The sequence below is a fragment of the Phalacrocorax aristotelis genome, chromosome 2, assembly GCF_949628215.1.
Source record: "Phalacrocorax aristotelis chromosome 2, bGulAri2.1, whole genome shotgun sequence".
NCBI lineage: Eukaryota > Metazoa > Chordata > Aves > Suliformes > Phalacrocoracidae > Phalacrocorax > Phalacrocorax aristotelis.
The window spans coordinates 92,324,718-92,343,919 of NC_134277.1; the positions used below are offsets into that span (position 1 = coordinate 92,324,718).

At 41.9% G+C, this 19,202-nt stretch overlaps 1 protein-coding gene across 12 annotated transcripts in view; it reads right to left on the bottom strand.

Moving 5' to 3' along the window:
- The window catches only part of COBL (cordon-bleu WH2 repeat protein), a 168,999-nt gene that overhangs the window by 121,254 nt on the left and 28,543 nt on the right, over positions 1–19,202 (bottom strand). Inside the window, exon 1 of one of the 12 annotated variants that reach the window (XM_075084376.1) lies at positions 16,298–16,317. The exons of the other annotated variants lie outside the window; for them this stretch is intronic. The gene's annotated coding sequence lies outside the window, so the exon portion shown is untranslated. Of the gene's footprint in view, positions 1–16,297; positions 16,318–19,202 lie in introns of those variants that run through there. 12 annotated transcript variants of the gene reach the window in all.

Below are 19,202 nucleotides of genomic sequence, written 5' to 3' on the forward strand. Positions count from 1 at the left end.
AGATGAGTAGCTTCACTCACTCAACTCTCTCTCTGGCAACTTGCACTGCAAAGCCAGAAACTCAGCCCTGAGGCCACCTCACACTCCAAACCATCAAGACACACAGAGGACGGTAGAAGTTGCTCCTGCCTAGTGATCTAGCCTGTGAAGCAGATATCCTCCAGAGAACATTTATTTTTCACTCTTTGTTGCTCATGGCAAGGCACAGAGAATCCAGATCACAGGCTGGGAAAAAGACACCCAGTATATGGGAATTAATGGTATGCCAAGTTCCCTTTTCCTAAGTAAAATCCTGTCAGCTTCTGGATGCAGCAGCTCAGAAGAATTATAACACAACACAAATGTAAAAGAAATACAAACAGATTAGCACCATCATAAAGCCACCTAAAGAGTTCTGACAATGGGAAACAAAAGTTAAATGAACCCACAGAGATGGAGAACAGAAACCAGGAAAGCATGATAATGTCCTACTACTCCTAAAGAGGCAGGAGCTCATCCGGACAGCCCTACATCGTAAACTAGAGCTCCATTCCACTTTGCCATCTGTAACATTTAAATTAACCAACTGAACTGAGTTTTTGGGTTGCTCTTAATTTGGGGGTGAGGGGAGAATTAAAAAAAATAATCAAAGAACATTCTCAAGTTTACTTAGTCTATCACAGGCAAAATATACTGATTCATTACAAGTATGTGCAACACAGGTAACTTATGCCTTTAAATGTCTCATACATAGTATATAAATTACAGGTCTAACATATATTACTCTTAAAGAAACTTGTTTCCAGTATTATTTTACAACATTTCGTAACATTTATGACATTACAAAGATAATATACTTGCTAAACAGCTGAAATCTTCAGCAGACGCTAAGATCTAATGAACTGGATTTACTCCCATGTTGATATGGCTACGGGAACAATTAGGATTCCCTACCTTACTTTAAAAAAAAACTCAACATATTTAAAAAAATAAACAGGCTTTGCTCTGAATTCCCTGGATATTATGGTATATAGTTATTTTACACTTTTCTGTTTTCAAACATTTATTTGAATTCCATATTACTTTTAAAAGATCATTCCATTTCTAAGGCAAGATCACACTGACAGGCATGATGAAAACGATCCCCTTGCGGGCATGATAAAGTCACCCAAAAGAGACAAGAAAAAATAATTTGTTTTTGGCAAAGAAATGAAAGTTTTTTAATTATATTTTTGATCTTCCATTTGATTCTACTGATGAGAAACCCTAAAGCTTTCTTTACGTATTTTAAAAGTAAAGTTTTAATGCCAAAAAAAAAAAAAAGACCAGAAGCAAACTGAATGAGAGCATTTGTGGAAGAGGAAGCAGGGATGGAAGTACATGACCATGCTTGCCCAAGAAAAATAAACAGAAGTCAAGGTGAGATGATACAGTCTAATGGAAGTGGTTCCTAACACTGTATCTCTAATCTCAAACCTTTCACAAACTTAACCAGCCAGTCATTGAAAAGCACTGTGCTGCAGCTTCCCGGTCTCAAATGCACAAGTGAATAAACTCTTTGTTATAAAATTTGCTACCAGGGACACCTCCCCAGATCTGACCCATTTCACAAGAGGCTGAGAAGCATCCCAACACATGGCAGAGACCTGGCCGCTCTGCTGCTTGTGAAGCACTGCACAGCTGCCAAACAAGAGAAAACCAGCTTCCATTTGGCTCAGACTCAAGACTCCTGCACTGACGCTACGTAACTAAATTATTGAGAGTTCATCCTCTGGCAGGAATGCCAAATGATTTGTTAGCCTATGGCTGGTATCCTCAAATACACTTTTTTTATATATCACCCACACTTTCGATTAAGAATGTGTTATCCTCCAATAAAAGCCTAATCCTCCTTCCAGCCACTGAGGCGTTCCCTCAAGATCCAGTACAAAGCAGTTCACATACCAGTTTCATGATGCAGTAATTTTTTAGTGCCAGAAGAAGCCATAAGCACACTAACCTGATTTCCTGTAGCACACGAGCCATAGAATTCACCCCACTGCTACTGTAGAGAGCCCTCATTTTGAGTGAAAGCAAGGACGGAGCTGTACATAGGGTGCGCTTTAACTGATCAAGGAATAACATTGCAGCCTACAAATGCTTTTATACCTATTAACCACAGTCACACTAGGGAGCCTAACAGATCTATCTGTATCAGTTCCCAGAAGAAAATAAAACACAAGCCCTAGAGAAAAATCTTTTTAAAAGCAGCCAAATCCCAGGATTTGGGTAGATGCCCGCTGCAGTTAGTGAAAACACTGCCTCAGTAAGCACTGTAAGGTCTGGTCTAACAGCTCTATCACAGGACTTTTGAGATACCACCCACATGTTCAGTGTGTGGCAAAGACCACACTATGAGCTGATGCCATCATGTGCAACTCCATCAGCTTACACATCAACAAAGAGGAATGAAACAGGAGAGCAGCTAATATTATGTTATTATTTGCCATATCTGCTGAAACACAGGCTAAAAAAAAACCCAAAGTCTTTTGTGGTTAAAGACAAGAAAGCATGGATGAGTTACTCTATTTTGGAATGTTAAATTCCTGTGATCTAAACTGTGGTACTATCGCATCCATGAGTCAGAGATTCACCAATAGTTTTAACTCTTTAGCTTGGGAGATGTGATTGAAACAAAACCCCACTAATAATTCATGCTGGAGGTTGGGTTAACAAGCCTCACCTTCAAAAAAATCTAATCTAGAAAAGTAAAAGTTGAAAAATAGCACACTAGGTAGGGATGGTAAAACCTTGCTCTTTTCACAATGACATCTGGCAGAGGAGAAGGCTTCGATGAACCAAGGCACTGATAAAGACAATACACATTTAGGCCTTGGGATGCAAATGTTTAGCCACCAGTATCCGAGCTAAAACTACCTGCAAGTTCCACACTGACCATAACCAAAAGATTGCCAAGCAATGGCTGTTAAGAGTGACTTGCAGCAGAATCAGCAATGAATTAGTGCAAAGCATTCAGTGACCAGCCATCCAATCCTACTCCTACCAGTATTTTTAACTTCCTCCGTTTCTACACACTCACATTGTTTTTTCCCACTTATCAAGTACTGAGCTATTAGCCTCATTCCATTCCAAACAGCAATAATAATAATAATAATGAAAACACTAAGGAAAACATCATGTTGCTCATGCTTATGTGAAACGTTATCCAGTTCCTTCACCTGTGACTAAATCAGGCTGCTTTGATTGGTATGCTTAAATAGGAAGAGAGAATGATGTTATTTTTATGTTACTGATGCTTAAGCACAATGGCACTGGTTAGCATGCTAACATCCCAAATGTACTTAGAGAAACCACTAGACTACTGCTGCTTATACTGTAAAATGCCCAAGCCCTGCTGCCAGGGCACTCTGTTCTGTTCTCAGTGCTCTCAAATCTTCACCGAGCTGTTTTAAGGATGCTCAGGTTAGCAGACAGGAGGTTACAACCATGCAAGCTGCCACTGCACAGAGTTCCCTGCAGATGGCAAATTCCATGGCTGAAACCACAGGTTAAAATATCTGTGAGATACTACTGAGATTTCTCAGCATTATCCATGACATTATAGCCAGGTTCATTTGGCTAGAACTGGATTCTTACTAACCATGCTCACCTGTGGGAAAACACTGGCATGAAAACAAATCCAAGAGTATTTCTAAGCAGTCTGGAATCACTGCTGGCATTGCATCCTCTGCATATTGTGGGCAAACATGCATCCTTTAAATGAATGAACTCTACTACCCTTCAGCTGTGTTTCTGTGAGGACGCTATAGCTCTCACCCCACTGTCCGTGCCGGGCGCCACACCTCCATGATGAGCGCTCTAGTAACACTCTAAGGTCTGGAAGGGTAACATTAGCTGGAAGAGGTTTTTATTAACACCCAATAACTGTATAAGTCTTCATCATGTTTATTAATAGCAAACCAATGAAAGCAATCAGAAGATAATTTGTTTCTAGAGAGGTCAATAACTAAAGATATGATTATGCAAGCCTGAGGCTAGCTCAGAAATACTTGCACTGTATGGTGTCCCTCCTGAAGTTATAGGTGCTGTACAGTTTTCAATGTGGTTGTCCTTTCTTAATATCTTATGCAAAATCACTTTCCATAAGCAATTTAAATAAACATATAAAACTTTATTGCCTAGCAACACTGATTTATAAACACTCCTATGGTGACTTGAACTGTCAATTAAGATGCAAATTCAAGGTGCACTTCTACTGTATTACTGAGCAAATGTATCCCAGACTGTGCTCTGGTTTTGTGCCCACAGACTTTTTAACCTCACTACCACCTACTGAGGATCACTCTCTAGAGGCTTGAAGACTCTGTAGGTGAGGACTGTACCACAGTAAAGTGCTTACTTTATTGTCTGTTTACAAGGGGGACAGAAGATGGCACAGTTTTGAAAGAATCAGAGAAAAACAACATATATAGCTAGTGAAATTCTGATGTGATTCACTGTGCTGACTATTTCCTGGTTTTACAAGTTAGTGGGCACTTCAGTGGAAAATCAATGACGTTCATACAGAATAATATTCTTACTGAAACAAGATTCCTACCTTGTTTCAACTGGCAGCAGCATTAAAACAGTGTCCACGTGATGTACAGATGGGGAAGAATTATATTTAAGCAGGTGATCATTCTAAATAAGTAGCCCTATGGTAAACACTAACACACGGAACAACAGTGAGCTGACAGATCATCATTTCTCATTTAACGAGAGGACTCTAGGAGCATCATACCCACGTTCATTTCACCCATTCACCCTTATACAAACAGATCCTACAAAAACAGGCAGGCAACAGTAGATGAGGGAGTTTTGCTCTTTGCAGAATTAAACCTGGACTTCTCCAAGGCCTTTGATATGGTCACCCACAGCCTCCTCCTGGAGAAATTAATGTGTTATGGCCTAGACAAGTGGTCTGTGCAGTGGGTGGGGAACCGGCTGACAGGCTGCACCCAAAGGGTGGTAGTAAATAGCTCTTTCTCAAACTGGCAACCTGTCACTAGTGGAGTCCCCCAGGGATCGATATTGGGCCCAATGTTATTCAACATCTTTATAAGTGATCTGGATAACAGCATCAAGTGTAGCCTGATGAAGTTTGCAGATGACACCAAACTGAGTGGGGAAGCAGACACTCCAGAAGGGAGAGCTGCTCTGCAGGAGGATCTGGATAGGCTGGAAGAATGGGCCAGCAAGAACCTTATGAAGTTCAACAAGGACAAGTGCAAGGTCTTGCACCTGGGAAAACATAATCCAGGAGTGCAGCACAGACTGGGATCCCCCTGGCTGGAGAGCAGCTCTGTGGAAAGGGACCTGGGTGTCCTGGTGGACAGGGAGCTCAACATGAGCCAACATGCTGCTGTGGCCAAGAAGGCCAACAGGGTGCTGGGTTGCATCAAAAAGGGCATCACTAGCAGAGAGAAAGAAGGCATCATCCCACTCTACTCAGTGCTTGTCAGGCCACACCTGGAGTACTGTGTACAGTTCTGGTCCCCACTATACAAAAAGGATGTGGACAGGCCGGAAGGGGTCCAGAGAAGGGCCACCAAGATGATCAAAGGACTGAGAAGCTGCCATACGAGGATAGGCTGGGAGAACTGGGTTTGTTCAGCCCTGAGAAAAGGAGGCTTAGAGGGGATCTCATCACCATGTACCAGTACATAAGGGGCAGCTACAAAGAAGATGGAGACTCCCTTTTTACACGGAGTCACATGGAGAGGACAAGGGGGAATGGGCACAAGTTGCTCTTGGGGAGATTCCAATTGGACACCAGAGGGAAATTTTTCACATTGAGAACAGTCAACCATTGGAATAATCTCCCCAGGGAAGTGGTTGACTCAGCCATGTTGGACACCTTCAAGAGTCATCTGGACACGGTGCTGGGCCATCTTGGCTAGACTCTGCTCTACCTAGAAAGGTTGGACTAGACAATCCCTGAGGTCCCTTCCAACCTGTGATTCTGTGAAACCTATGTCATTCTGCCTACCTCCACAACAAAGGTTTTAATTCATCTGACTACAAATGGTGCGAGATCACAGTTACTTCAGAAAGCCTGCACACCCTTATATACCAAAAAGAGGCCACAGACAAAATGTTAAAGGGTATGGACCAGAGTAAAGATGCATCTTGGCTCAATTCCAGAGCACCCCTTAGATCCAAAAAGGCTTCCCAAAACATTAGAAATAATATTTCTAAGTGAAAATTAATCAATAGCAACTAGCTCTGTGTCTTTACAGGCTGCAAACCAGAAGGTATCTGTGCTTTTTCTGAAACTTAGAGTTGATCTCTTGAGCTAGATGGTCCCAGGCACGAGAGACACAGAGCACAGCAGGCAGGCCTACCAAAGCCATTTATTTTTCAGCAGCACTGAACTCTCCTAAAACAGGGAAGGCCTCTGTGCTTCCTCTCATGTTTACTTGCCCTTGGAAAAGCACTCATGATCTTGTCATGGCTGACCTAACATCAAATTTCTCGGGGTGGGGAGGGGAAGGCTGCATCCAAGTCCATTGTCTGCTGTTCCTAGGTATTCAAAAGCCCAGGTCTACTGACACACCGGAGGATAAACAAGGAGGCACAATTTACTTACTTTGGATTGCCTAATCCAGAACACCAAAGACATGAATCTACCTTCTTTTTTCATCTACAGTTTTTCTGTAAATTCTCATGTTCAACTTGCTGTCGACCAGAACCCCCAGGTCTCTCTCTGCAGAGCTGCTCTCCAGCCTCTTGTTCCCCAGTCTGTATGTACTTCCAGGGTTGCCATGCCCCATGTGTAAGATCAGGCACTTGCCCTTGTTAAACTTCATATGGTTCGTGGCTGCCCAGCTCTCCAGTCTGTCCAGATCCCTCTGCAGGGCCTCTCTGCCCTCAAGAGTGTCAACAGCTTCTCCCAGTTTTGTGTCATCAGCAAACTTAATTAGCATTCCTTCCAGTTCTGCATTCAAGTCATTTATGAAGACATTAAAGAGTACTGGCCCTAAGATGGTTCCCTGAGGAACTCAACATTGGGCTGCCAGCCCTATGTAACCCCATTTACTCTGACCCTTTGAGCCTGACCCAATTGCTGACCCATTGCATTATGTGCTTATCCAGCTGTATTCTGGACATTTTGTCCAGGAGAATACTGTGAGAGACAGTATCGGAAGCTTTACTGAAATCCAAAAAGATTATGTTGACTGGCTTCCCTTGGTCAGCTAGGTGGGTAACCTTGCCATAGAAAGAAATCAAGTTTGTTAAGCAGGACTTTCCCCTCATGAACCAATATTGGCTGGGACCAATGACTGCATTGTCTTTCAGGCGTTTTTCAGTAACTCCCAGAATTATCTCCGTAATTTTGCCAGGCACGGAAGTGAGAGTGATGAGCCTGTAGTTGCTGGGGTCACCCCTGTTGCCCTTCTTGAAGACTGGGACATTGTTTGCCACCTTCCAGTCAACTGGGACCTCTCCAGATTCCCAACAGCATTGAAAAATCATTGAGAGAGGCCTTGCTATGACATCAGCCAGCTCTTTAAGTACCCTTGGATGAATCCCATCAGGCCCCATTGACTTATAGGGATCCAGCGGGACCAGCAAATCCCACACAAGTTTGGGGTTGTTTGGGAGTTTATCATTCCCACAGTCACGGATCTTCAGCCCAGGGCTCTGGGGGTCCCAGAGCCCATCATTGGTGTTGAAGACCAAGGTAAAAAAAGTATTGACCATCCCTGCCTCATCTATGTCCCTGCTTGTGAGGTGACCATTCTCAGCAACGGGCCAATGTTATTTCTGGCCTGCCTTTTGCCATTAATGTGTTTTAAAAAGCCCTTTTTATTGTCCGTCACAGTACTGGCCACCTTCAACTCCAATTGAGCTTTGGCAGCACAAATTTCCTCCCTACAATGGCGAACAGCATCTCTGTAGTCCTCCCATGTTGCCTTGCTTCCACCTTCCATATACTTTCTTTTTTTGCCTTATTTCTAGAAGAAGATTCCTGCTCAAGGAATCAAGTATGTCCTTGTTTAAATTGAAATTCAAGTATTTTGATTTATTAAAAGCAAATCACAAACTTAATTGTAAAGTAATAAACCCTACTCCAACTCTACACTGGAGTTGAGAGACCTACATTAACATAAAAACAGAAAGTCTGATTAAAAAGGAAACTGCAAATGTTAACACAGACAAATATGCTTACAACACCAAACAGCTGATTAGCAGGACTCTGAAGTTTGATCTTGACTTATCAAGTAAGAACAGAAATGTTTTAATGATTTTTACATGTCAGCAAAAAACATTTGTTTAGTTAGTTTCCATTTAAACTTACGTTTAATGTATCCTGCAGGCACATGTGGTACTTAACGTATTTTAAATCTCACAAAACAAAAAAGGATGTGGTTATCAACTGAGCTCTTAACAGCCTCATGCAGTGCAAACTAGAGCACACTATGAAGCAGATCTTGATAAATCAGGCATGTCAACACACCCAGATAGTATCAAATGAGAGAGGAAGCAGCCAAATACCCTCCCTCTTTATCACACACATTCAAATCAGGGATGAGTATTCTTGGCATTTTACTGGTGTGGCCTGGCTCAGGACACAGGAGACAGACAAGAGCCTGGGCCATTATGGACTTTATAGAGTAAAAACAAGACCTTGTATCACCCCTGCTGGCAGACTGGAAGCCATGGGAATGGTGTTACGTGTTATAAGAGAGAAAACATTACCAAGAGAGCAAAGGTATCTGCCACTTAGGGACTTTAAATGCTACTCAGAGATAACCCAATGCAAACACGCTTGAGGCTGCTCTGTAAGTACTGATGGGGCACCACAGCAGTGACAGCAAGATTGCACAGACATGCCTGAGCTAGCTGCAAACTCAGCAGAGCCTACAAAACCCACCCAAGAAGCAGGGCATATTAGACTACCTTATAACATAAACTGCCATAGTTATACTAGAAATGGCAAAAGGCACACATACCTCCAATGCAGGCACCAAAACCCATGGTAATTTAGAGCTGGTCTTTTAACCAAGAGAAAAAGATTTCTTTGCTTCTGACAAGGTGACAGAAACAGCAATATTAATCATGTCTGACTACCTTCAGCTTCCTTGTCTTGTTGGGATTCATTTTGATACCAAAAAAGGTGAGAAGTCTCACTGGAGCTTTTCTCAGTTCTGGAGCACTTAATGACTGTCTTCAACTCCAGACCTTGTCCTGCTGCTATCCTCTGAGTGGGGTGGTTACAAGGCCTCTCTTCTCTACCTGCCACCAACTTTCCAAAGACTTATAAAAAGCTATTATATTAGGCTGATCTTTCCCTCTGCCAATTGAATGGAAATCAAACCAATGCCTGAAAAAACAAAAAAAAGAAACAAATTTTTTTTAAAAAAAACCCAAAGAACATCATAAAATAATCTTTATCTTCTATGAAAATCACATTAAAATCTGGCATTGCATGGCTACACAAGCTGTTGGCAGACCATGCTGAAATAAGGGTGGCCATCCCATCTGACAGCTGCCACCTGGGAACACTGAATGAAAACAAAGAGGGAAGGGATTAACTACGGATTTTCCTCCTCACAAGCAATAAAAAAACCTAAAAGAAATCCTGGACTCTGTGAAGTCAATAGGAGTTTTGCCACTGACTTTGCAGAAAGCCAAGTTTTCAGCCTAGCAGAACCTCAGCAGAGCTCAGTTTCATCTCTGCGTTGACAGCCCGACTTGAACACAACTTTCAAGCACCAGGACAAAGCCAAGCACTGGCAGCATGACATCTAGAGAAGCTTTGGGATGCTGGGAGCAACTGCATGGTACTGCCCCGGGCATCCAACCACCTGCCCTTTAGGTCTGCAAAGGCACAGTTCTCTTATGTTCTTACCACATCTTATGGAAAACTGAAAGTATCAAATATAACAAACAAATGTATCAAAAAAAGAAAAAAAAAAAAGGCGGGGAAAAAAATCAATGAAAAAAGGAAACAAGACTATCTTCATGCATCACCACCCTGCCTTTTATCATTTCCGATTCTAAAATCAGTCAGAGAGGTCAAGGAAATCTGAGGATGCAAGATAAAGTCAGAGCTGCCACACCACAATCTCTCTGGTCACCTCCTCTGAAATAGGAAGGTCAGTGGCATAGTGATAATTGGTGAAATTACCAGCATACAGAGAGCACTCCCTGAGCCAGGGCCTAACAGTTGCTCACTTGACACATACTGGCACTGTTCTTCCCAAAGAGTGATGAGGACGCTCAACTGCTAGCAGATCTAGCATCCTCTCTGATGTTTACTGGACTTTCCTGGCCAGGAAAATCCTGGATGCAGCTGACAGAACAAGGTTCCTCCAAACGTTTATCTTCTGCGGAGCCCAACATAAACTGCACCCAAGCAAAGTGGCAAGACAGGAGAAACACAGAGTGACATTTACCAAAACAAAAGTGAAAGGGAGTGTCCTTCTGTAATGGTCTACCTTTAATTTGTTGTAGCCTGTGATTTGAGTTGCATGTTACGGGACACCTCCCTAGCTGAGTCACAAGTTGTCCACACTGAATACAGAAGCACAGATGGTAAAAAGGGAGCTGAAAGATTTAAAGACAGCATTTCAAGATTTTGAAAGTCATAGTTGGTCCCTCAACAAATAATATAGGGTTCCACTATTTCTGACAGATCCTCCAGAAAAAATGCCGCCTGTTATTTTGGAACTAAACCAGAGACATGCGTATTTTTCCCCACTTCCTGAAGCAAAAGTAATAACCCCCAGTATAAGATATTGTTTATAATGTTGTTTGAGTGCCATGCTTGAAATATAGGCCATAGCAAAGGCAAGCATAATAGCTTTTTCCCCCTCTCGCACCCCCTTTACTGTACAAATTGCAGAAAAAAAAATTTAAAAATTACTGGTTTATATAAATAAAACTTCCTGTTTTCCCCACAAAATTCTACCTTCAAAAGGTAGACTTCTCAAAAGGTCAGATTAGTTAATCATCATGTCATTACAAGAGCTCTGTTTCAAGATTTTGACAGCCCTCTTTATCTTACTACAACAGAGCATGTAAAATCTTACACTCAGCGGGCTATCACAGGCTCATGACATATCCCAAAGCAGTACTGCTGTGTGGCTCATGCACTGATGGAACTGAACAAAAACATTGGTTGCTTTCATTACTCAAACCTAAATTTTATTTTCTGTTTCTTACCAGCACTGAAAAAGAAAGCTTCCTCCTCAGTGGGCTACCCAGTTAACTCAGGTGTGCCAGAGTACATGTCCTTAGTCCCATGCATATCTGCCTACAATGAATCATTAACCCAGTCCTGGAGCAGGAAGGTAAGCAGCAACCAGCCTTAGCCCTATGGACCATTCATCAGCCTGAGCTGCTGAATGAATGCAGAACCCAATGAAAACGCAGGGACTAAACCAACCAGACCTGGGTAGAGGAGTCAGGAGGAATTCTGACAAATACAGGCACTAGTACCACAAGGCTTCTTTCCTCAGGCCATCACCCACTGCTGAACCTTGTGTCCTAAGTCTAATTCTAGCCCCAAAGAAACAACAGCGATGCCATCCGAGTTACTCCTGAAAGCTCAGCCAGCCAGTGCCCTTCAGGATAAATGCCAGTGAATGAGCACGGGCTACTCACACCAGCGTGGGAAAGGTGCAATGTCTTGTTGCACTCTCAGGGAAACAGAAGCATCCCACACCCATAGCTGCTGCACAGTGTAACTGAGAACAGCACATACATGCTTCTCACTTTCACAGGAAATACAGCATGTAAATCCTCCTTTCCCCTTACCTAAAGAACACCACACATACGTATTTGATGTAGCAGAAATGCCACCAGGCTACATGCCATCATTTCTGCTTCTTAATCATTAGTAATATATGAGAAGTAGCATTAAATACTATATAAACTGCATCTATTACTTAGATTCAGATACTCCTGTGCAGCACTGCTTTATCTTCTGTGCAACTTCTGATACAATATCCCTCTACAGTACTTTGAATAAAGAAATTGTTAGAGACATCTACTGACACAGGCATGAGCAAACCAGGTTGATAGCTCCCTGTTGCTCTATGGAAGGATGTCACTGAATGCTGCTGGCAAAGCAAGGATGCTTCCAACTCAGACTGCAGCCACCCCAGGCCTCCTGGCAGGCTAAGTTCAATCTCACAGCGTCAGGGAACGGGATCAGCCAGCAAAGGATGGATGTGTTCAGGAAACTGCTAGACCAAACTTTTCTTCTCCCACTCTGATTGAGTAGGCCAAAAATATCACCATGAAATAAACGGAAGACATGAGAGATCCGTAACCATCTGTGTGTCATCACTGCCCACGTTCAGAGCTAGGGAAAGATACGCTGGAGGCTTTATGCACCATGGAGTAATTTGTTGGCTACACTGTCAATACCAAGTTCTCACAAGAAGTTGCACTGGTTTTGACAGAGCAGTTGGTCTGCTAGGTTCCCTGCTATCAAACAGCACATATTCTTGGCATTTTTAATGAGGCAGCAAAGGAATGCCTGGAAGCAGATGCCTTCTAACATAACCCTGACATAAACAGCAACCCAAAAAGTCCACGCCGAGTGAATCAAACATATACATACCTGCAAGCGCACGCATACAGAGATTAGCCAAAACAGAGCAGTCCTGCTTCCCTGTCAATAGCCAAAAACTTGTAATTGCATCAACCTTATTCCAATTATCCTGACCACGCTGCTGTTAAAAGCAAGCTATTTTTTATCACAGATGGCCTTGACGACAGGATTAGGTCCAGAGAGATGGGGTAGGAAGAGAAGAGTGATAACTTCATTTCACCATGGCTTCCTCTCCCAAAGTAAATAATGAATTAAAAGTTTAATCTTTCACTGAATACCTGGGATGTTGGTAGTCTTGGCAAATGACAACTAAATTAAACATATATGAATGGTGTCACATAACAAGTCTAACCACTTATTTTTAAACTTGGAAGAGTCTTAACAATTGAAAATATCTGGGTTGGGCTTACAAAGTAATTCCACACACCCTTTTCACGCACTCAGTCTGCATAGCTGGTAGACGTAGATGGCACTGAAAAGAGAGAAGAAATCTGAAACAAAAGCACAGAAAAGGAAAAACTTCCTGTACTCATGATGTTAATGAGAAAATAGTATGTAGCATGCTATTCTTTTCAATTTCTACTGCAGATAAGGATGGGAGAGGCTTAGGATAGGAGAAAACCTCTGTATATGAACTTAAGATTAAATAATCAGTCCCAACATTAAAAAAAAAAAACACTTAAAAAAATAAAATAGCCTAACCTTAAACTCAGTTAGCAGTTTTTCCCTTGAAACGGCAAACTTACACCCATGAGGAACTAGTGTCAAATAGACAAGCAGTGTGCTTTTGCATTTTAATTATGCATATACATACAAAAAGAGAATTTCTGTCAATCCTTAAACATCTTCACTGTTGAAAGAAGAAACAACTAATATTAACAGAAATCTTATTCTGGCTTTATTTGGTGTTATTTAAAAAGTAACTTCTAGACCTAATTAATTCAACCACTTTGCAGTTTCTACTTCAGCCAGTCTGAAGAAAAGCCACAGACATATGCAGCCCAAACGCGACTACATATTTCCAAGTATCTTCCCAGATATTTTCTTAATATCAACTGGTAGATGGGAGGGGTAGAGGGTAAGAGTATTTAAAGGACACGTATACAGGCCTGCACGCCTAACTAGAAAGGCAAACCTTCCTCCCAGAGCCCGACCGACACCACCCAGCAGGGTTCAGACCTGTGGCCTCACACTGGTGAGGCGCAGGCAGCGCAGCGGCTGGGTACAGCTGTTTGTTTCTTCCCGCTGCTCCTTCTTCCTCACTCTTCTTTTCCTCCTCACCCATCTCCTCTGCGGGCTGCAGTCCCTTCAGGGTGCTGCCAGCTCAGCCGTGGTGCCTCCTACGGTGCTGGCCCCACTGCTCCCTTGTCTCAGCTTTTTCTGCCCTTCCTTCCCCTGGCTTTCCCCACAGCTGTGCCCGCCCGTGGCTGAGGGACTCAGCCGTGCGCTGCGGTGGGGCCCTTGGAGCCAGCTAGTACCAGCTGGGTCTGGCACAGGGCCGCCCCTGTGGGCCCCACCCCAACACCTTGCCAGTTATACACAGTATGGTTAATAATTAGCACCCCTGGCTAAAATGAAGAAGCTTCACTTTCCGTTTGGTTTCTCCAGTCAAGGAAAGTTGCCCGGGAGCCTACAGCTGAGGCACGAGTAGCGGCTGTGGGACAGTGAGGTCCCGTTCACTTCTCTGCTGCGGGCAGATCCCTTCATTACCAGGCAGATCCCTCCACCTCTTCCAGGTCATCCAGTTTCTCCTTCTCTGGCAAAACACACACTACAGTGAAGTGCTCAGACACTGTGGAAGTGGAGAGATGAAGAGAGAAACAAAGTTTCCTGATTATGTGCCTAGTGAACTACTAACAGGCCAATCTGCAGTGCCTGGGCTGCCTGAGACTGCCTGAGGTGGTTTAAGTGTCAGGCTGCGTGCAAGAAGCCTTGTGCAAGACAATACAGTCTCTGGCTATAGAAGAACACAAACCAACAGGGGCAGCTGAAGCCAAGATCAGCAGATCCCACCAAAACCCAGGTTCATGCTGAGCCCAAGGCGGCTATGCAGTAAAAACAACGCAAAACTTCTTGGGCCAATTCACCTCTCCCCTTGAGCCACCCACTTCACTTTCATGCCATGTCGAACACAGTATGTACGTTATGAAACTAGACAAAAAAAACCCAAACTCTGTGAGGCCAATGAGAAGCTTCACCTATGGCACAGAGATGGCTGAGCTCCTCGTTCTAAGGCCACCACCGTGGGATGACACACTGCCTCAGGATTTTGGGAAGAGGACTTCAGCCTTATCTGTGTCCTGCAGCTTTGACTGGAAGTACACCTACAGAGTCACTGTCAACACAGAATCTCCAATTATTTCAAGAAAAATGAAGTTACATTTCATTTTTGCCCTGATATTTTCCCCTCACTCAAATCTAGCACGCTAGTGATATAGAAATATTTTATCTGTCAGTGCTCAGTTATGAATACTTCCAGACAAACTTTTCTCAAACTTTGAAAGTCTACCATTCAAACAAGCTAGACCCCTTTAATTTAAATAAACTTACTAAACTTTCTTGAACATAGAAATAAAATAAACAACCCAAGTACCCAGTCAAATCAGATACCTAAAGAAGCATATAAAGAGCAGTTTCTTAAGGCCAACTCATGGAATGCTACTTCATTGCCAAACGCTGAAGCAAGGGAACTGTAGCTTCCTCTTACGATAACACGGCACAGGGATGCAGCAGCACATCTGGATGGTGGCAGGCAGGCTCTGCAAACTGTCCAAACTACAAAGCCCCATGTCCCTATTTTTAATTCAAATCTTCAACTACCTTGCTATTGAATATGTGCCAGGAAACCAAGGATTGCAAGTGTTACAATACTAACGTCTCACATGGGTTAAGTTGGCAGTCAAACACAAAGAGCCAAATTCTGATACTCTTACTAAACTCAGGGTCGCCAAAAACATCACATTGTTTTAAAAAAGCAACTCACAACATAGAGGTACCTGTCACTGTTAGTAAGGCACCTGTACTCCTGCAGCCATCCTTCTGCTCCCACCCTCAAATCATTTTTCTGACTTGAGAGCTACAATGGCTCAAACACAGCTTTCTGAATTCAAGAGTTTCCTGGTCATTTGCTGTGGCCACCTGTTGGTAAAATGGTTGTGTAAAACCTCATCAAGGTATACATATCTATTTAAATGACTCACATTTATAGCATTGTTTTTATTTTGAGAGCTTTAAAACCTGTTATGTTTGTCATGGGAGGGAAGAAAAGGAGAGGTCAAAAAAAAAAAAAAGGGTATTTATTCGTATCAATACCGACCACTTATCTCTCGATGCTGGTAAGTATTTTTAAGAACTCGACAGTTTGGTCAAGTGTTTGACTGCTGTGTTAAGTAAGCACAGAAATAGGACCAGTGAGGCCAAGGCGCCGGCCGGGGGAGCTCTGCCTCCTGTGGGACCACAATGAGCAGACAGGCCTCCCTCCCTCTACCCGAATTCAAACCCAATCTTTAGCAGCCTGGCAGCAGCTGCTCATACCCTGTGCTATTCCAGTGTTTCGGAGGAGACGCTCCAACTCCTGTTCTTTTAAACACTATTTTTAGCTACTGCGTTCTTATTGTTAACGATGAAAAACAAATACAAGAGCCAAAAAAGAAATCCCCTTTCCTTTGGCAAAACTGTACTAATCACACCATCATTAGAGAATGAACTTACTCAAATCACAAAAGGCAAACAGGCATCTCAGCCAACTATATTGGCCGCCGGGGGAGGAACAACAGTCTGGTTGATTTTGTAACAATCCCTACAGAAATAAAATAGATAAATGGTTAATTCCCTTGGTACATGGAATTAGCATAGTTGATTACAATATTAGAATAACCATAACCCTAACTCAACCAACAATATAATCTGCTCTTGGGATCTCTTTAACACACACATCCTATTATGAAAATACTTCTGAGCAAAATGTCCATGTGTCAAACTAAGAGTGAAATTGAGGGCTTTAATTCTTTTCATATTCAAAAATACAATCATATGAAAACTATTAAAGGAAACTATGCACAAGGCATGCAGACTTAAAACTGCTTCCAGTTGTCATTACACCAACGGAGCTAAAAGTGTGTACGATTGAAAATCTAAGTGAATATGTATGAAATATATTTATAGTATTTTATGATCACTTAAAGAATGGGAAACCAGTGGTTTATTTTCTATTATTGTTTCCTGATTGTACAGCAAACCAAAGATACAATAATGACAGTGTTTCCCTTCTAAAATCCAGTAGTCTGGGACAGAATAGGAGCACGTTAATCATGTCTTTGGGATGGAAGGCATCAAGAGAAAAAGAAAGAGTATGAAAGCTCTATTGGTACAAACTGGAAAAAGAGGGAAAATTAGCTTGTAGGAACAAAGACAATAAAAATTAAAGAAAGACACAGACAGAAAGAGAAGGAAGAGACAGACATATGGCCTGCCAGATCGATCCTCTCCTGTCAACTGCTAGTAAGAAGGTATGCTTAAAAAGAATGGTGGAGTACTGCAAAGCTAAAAAACTGATAAAAGGATGAAAAAGCTTAAATCCAGCTGAGAAACAAGGAAGAGGAAGTAAGTCCCTTTTTCTGAAAATGTTCATTATTTTACATTATACATTACTACTGAACCACTCACTCTCATCACACTTTATTTCTTTGAATTACCTGTGTCCTAATAAGGAGTAACATTTTACATTTTCAGCAAAATCTGCTGCCGTTAATAACAGGCAGGCAAGCTACCCCTTTTTTTAAGATGAAAATTTTGAAAAAGAGTGGGGAGCAAGGTGCTCCCTCCCTCCAAAAACCAACAGCAGGGCTGCCAGAAGAATTTGATGACATGAACTACTAGATTTTGGTGCTTTGTCCACACAGGGGGATTAAAGGTTGGGGTTTTCTGAACCTAACCTCCTACAAATATTTTCATTAGCTAATACTAAGAAATCTGTTGTTCTGCAACTTGGCCCTCAGTTTAAAACAACCCACTTTTATGTTTTTAATTATTTTTTAGGAATGGAAATGACACTCTATACAGACTTAACCGAAGGCCATTTAAAGTGCCACGCTTTCTGGCTGAAGAGTCTGCAGAGAAACCTAGTACTGCCAGATACCCAGTGTATCTGTTCTTTCTTTCAGCAATCTGCTGAAAGCTAATCTTCAGTACCACAAGTAAGCCATTGTGAGCAAAAAAAAAAAAAAAAGACCACTGTCTCTGCTGCTGTTGCACATACAATAACTATTCTACAATACCCCATTTTGGAGCAAGAAGGGAAAGCGGAAGAAGTTTTTTAGAGTCATTATAATGGGATTATGCATCATGGGGCACATCCATTTCATGTCGTTGAGAATAAGGAATTGATTAATTTTTTTTTAAAAAAAGACTCTTTAAGCATCTTCAACTTCCTGACTGTTTACTAGTATTTTTGTGGAAAGTGCTCACCAAGAGAAAAATGCTTAATATTGCATCAGTCATACTTATTTTACAGTTAGATCCAGATCCTGAAGCAGTGGTTGGTTTTTCCTCACAACAATTTACTCATCTCTGGTTTAATTCTTGACTAGATATCCTTAACTCATTTTCTGTTCTGTTCTAGTTAGCAGGACTTCCTGGCAGCACCAGTGGTTGAACTGAAGTCAATCAACATCATAATTCATGATTTCTCACCATCTCTCCATCTGATGCCAACTGCTACCACAGAAAACTAACAGAATACTCAACTCTGAATACGAACTTCAAAGGACAGGAATAAACCACGCACATTAATACTTTCTGCACTTAGGGATACCCTAAAACAAGCTGTTGTTTCCCACTCTACTGTTAGATCTTGCATGTAACAGAACTTTAAAAATTGCACTAGCAGAGAAGCTGAAAGATGGACTAATAGATGGAAAGAGAGTTGACATCTGCCCAAGATTAGAAATAACATTCTCACCAGCTACAGCAGCAGTGCGGATCAGTTTCTGATACACTCAAACACAAAATTAATTGAATCTTAGTCAGATCCACAGCTTGAAAACTGAAGAACCCCGCTGGCATGTTGCAGTATTAGTTCAAAAAGGCAGAAATTGTTTTTTAACAGTTACAGCCAGACTTCTTTAAGCTATTACTTTGCAAGTTCACCAAGAAAGCACATAGCAGGTGAAGAACATGCAAGTCCCAAAGAATAATATATGCTAAAACAAGGATTCCCAAATCACAGAGAGGTAATGGATGAGCTATCATTGAGAGCCAAAAAAGAATCCCACTGAAGTATGTTTTTAATATATTTTATATCATTATAAATTTATTTTAGAAAAGCCACTGATATTCTGCTATAGGCAGAGCAATCTTAGTCCTATTAGTCTAATTTAATTCCTGGAAGTGCGCTCCACATTCCCTCCCTTTCCTAATCTGGTCTCAGACTAAATACTGAACACTACCACTTTAGAAATGCTCCCGAAGTTTGCGTCTCTATATAAAGTTTATAGTCCCCAGCTGTCATAATCTCCAAGATAATCTGTACTACTTCTCTATTTTATGATGAAAATTTGACATTAAGAAAGGCCAGACAATTCAATATTGTACATTACTAAACAGCTGTCACAAAATA